Source organism: Ranitomeya variabilis, chromosome 4, assembly GCF_051348905.1.
Source record: "Ranitomeya variabilis isolate aRanVar5 chromosome 4, aRanVar5.hap1, whole genome shotgun sequence".
NCBI classification, from domain to species: domain Eukaryota; kingdom Metazoa; phylum Chordata; class Amphibia; order Anura; family Dendrobatidae; genus Ranitomeya; species Ranitomeya variabilis.
Window position 1 is genome coordinate 605,759,865 of NC_135235.1, and position 3,405 is coordinate 605,763,269.

At 43.8% G+C, this 3,405-nt stretch overlaps 1 pseudogene; it reads right to left on the reverse strand.

The window, feature by feature from the left end:
- On the reverse strand, positions 1-203 carry LOC143771328 (U2 spliceosomal RNA; annotated as a pseudogene).
- Positions 204-3,405: the final 3,202 nt, after the last annotated feature.

The following is a 3,405-nucleotide window of genomic DNA, read 5'->3' on the forward strand; positions in this document are numbered from 1 at the left end:
AAGGAGTGCACTGGTCCCGGAGATACTGCAATAACGGGTCAATGCGTGGAGTGGACAGAGCAAGCTCTTCTTCCATCTCCCTGTTCCAAAAATCCATTTAATATATGGTCCCCAAATAGGGGACGTATCAGATATTAAACTGATAAGAACAGATTTTTTTATTTTTTTTTACCACTCAGGTTTATGTTGGAGCAAACAGTAGACAAGACTTAGTCGTAATATAAACTGTCGTTCATTAAAACATCATTGTGGTTATTTTTTTCATGAATATATCAGAAAAAAACACAAAGAATACATTTCATACAAAAGGACCAAGAAAAACCCCATCAAAAAGCTCTACCAAAATAAACCCCAAAAGTATTCTTCACTGGAATTTTACCAAGTCATGCTACTTAAGGTATTTCCACACCCCTTCTGAATCTATACCTCCAACACCACCATATTTAGTATCCCACACTCATTCGCTCCATCGCTTTCTTAACCACCCTAAAAACCTTCATTGCGACTGCTAACAAATCATTTTTCCTGATGAATTTTTCAATCAAATTGTACTATTCAGGACACTTAAACGCAACAGGAACATTCCTATCTCGCTTTCCCCATTTCAACCCATGCAACATCCATCCTGCCAAATACTTACACATAAACACACCTTTATTATTTTTCCCAATCAAAACCACTGTAGCTGTAATATAATGCAGTATTAAAAAAACCTCAATAATTGGGAACCTTAGTGCCCCATGCTTACATTGCTTAAACAAAAACTCCCTTTTTCATTTTTCCATTCTACTGCCCCAGAAAAACACAAAAATAAGTTTCTCCACTTTTTTAATTTTCCTATAAGGCACTGGAAAAATATAAGAAACAAAGCAAAATAGGGAGAATAAAGGTCTTAATAATAAGAACCTTTCCTATCAAAGAGAAAGTACACAATTTCCAAAAATTCATTTTCCTCACTATCCACTGTCCACACTCATCCCAACTCTCATATCCCTTTAAATCATCATTAAAAGAACCCCTAACACTTTAATTGGACCCTCCACAACAGTCACTCCTGCCAATCTAACCCCACTATCACCAAAACATTTAAAGATACATTTATTCCAATTCACACGAAACGCAGAAGCACCACAAAAAAAAACTAACAATTTTGCCCGCCACATAGAAGCAACACTCTCACTCACCACTATGGTTGAGCTAAACGGATCGGACAAATTCAAAAATCTCTGACTTTCGGCAAAGTCGGGTTTCATGAAACCCGACCTGATCCTAGTGTGGAATCGGCCATGAGGTCGGCGATCTGCGCGCATAAGTTGCGTTTCGTATGACACTTTCAGCGCCATTTTTCAGCCAATGAAGGAGGACGCAGAGTGTGGGCAGCGTGATGATATAGGTCTTGGTCCCCACCATCTTAAAGAAGGGCATGACAGTGATTGGCTTGCTTTCTGCGGCATCACAGGGGCTATAAAGGGGCGTGCACACCGACCGTCATCTTACTTCTGCTGATCGTAGCATAGGGAGAGATTGCTGCAGCTTCATTAGAAGAAGGGATATAGTTAGGGAGGGAAGATTAACCCCCAAACCGCTTGTGCTGTAGCGATTTCCACTGTCCAACATTACCTTTTTTTTTTTTTTTCAGGGACAGTGGAGGCTATATTTTTGTGCATCAGCTCTGTAGCTTATTAGGCTGCCTTATAAGGGTATGTTTCCACTGTCAGGATGGCCGGCGGTATCGCCGCAGCGGCGAAGCCGCTCGGCGCTAAGCCCTGCCCCCTTTCTGGGACGCGATCATGCCGGATGTGTTAACTCTTCACATCCGGGATGATCGCTCTCTCCCATAGGGCCCTGTGATATGCCTTGCGGGGACGCTGCATCCCCGCAAGGTGTACGGACATGCTGCGATCTGAAAAGACGCGCAGCATGTCCGGAGTCGCAGGGCCGCCGCGTGCGGGTTTCCACGCATAGTGGAGACGGGATTTCATCAAATCCCCTCCACTATGCTGGAACATCTGGACGCTGCGTGTTTGACGCTGCAGCTCTGCGCAGCGTCAAACAAGCAGCGTTTCCTTACCGTGGAAACATACCCTAAGGCTCCCTGATAGCTGCATTGCTGTTTGTACCGCTGCTGTGCAAACCAACTGCTTTTTTAAAAGCAAAAATCCTGTTGCTCCTTTCTGCACAGTTATCTTGTTTATTTGTCCTCACTTTTGTGTGCAGCAATCCTTTTTATTGCTGCCATACTTGTCCTGAGATCATTGTAGGGAGATTGAAATTGTACTAAAGTCCTTGTGTTTTTTCTCATATTTCTTCCAGCCACTTACATTATGTTGTTTTATACACTGGGCCTGAGTTTTGGTTCAGTCTCCAAAAAAAAAGTGAGATTCAAATTCTCACAAAGTGGATATACTTCAGTCCTGTTAGTTTGTCGTATATCAGCCAGCCACTTTCAGCCACTTACATTGTGTTGTTTTATGCACAGGGCATGAGTTTTGGTTCAGTCTCCCCCAAAAAAGGGAGATTTAAATTCTCAACAAGTTTATATACACCTTCTACCTTGTTTTACAGTACCATATAACGTTTGTTATTTTGGTTAGATTTTCCAAAAAATGAGGAAGTCTGTTGGAAGAGCCCGTGTGCGGTGGTTGCCAGCTGGTACTGATGGTGGTGGTGGTGGTGGCGCATCTGGTGGGAGTGGAAAAAGCACAATAGCACCTGCTATTAGTACTAATAGCACCATGGTACTGCATCGATTTAATGTGACAGGAGACAGCATTTGTCCAGTATGGTTACAAACTACTTTTCCTCCCTTATTGATGTTCTCCCTCACGGGTCATTCCCCTTTGATTACTGGGCATCTAAAATAGACACCTGGCCTGAATTGGCAGAATATGCATTACAGGAGCTCGCTTGCCCTGCTGCTAGTGTGCTATCAGAAATAGTCTTCAGTGCTGCTGGTTCAATACTGACCGAAAAAAGGACACGTCTGGCTACCCAAAATGTTGATGATCTAAACTTCATTAAAATGAACCAATCATGGATTTCAAATTATTTTGCCCCATCTTCCCCTGCTGACACGTAGCTTGTCTGAAAAATGTCTTGCTTTTGGCCTCCTCTTACTGACTTCTCCAATTCCTCCATTTGCAGCTGCTGAATGTCCACTATAGGCAATTTTTATACCTTCCTAAATGGGCTGACTCACCCCACAGGGCCGCCTGGAGCACGCACCCATGCGAGTGCCGTTTGCCTGGACAGGAGGGTGGGCCCACTCTTGGGCGACGGCACTGGCACAGGGTCCCTCATAGTACAATGAAGTGTTTCTGACGGTGGTGGTGCACAACCCACGTCAGACACACTGTCGTAATATGAGGGGCCCTGTGCCAGTACCACCACCCACGAGAGAGTGTT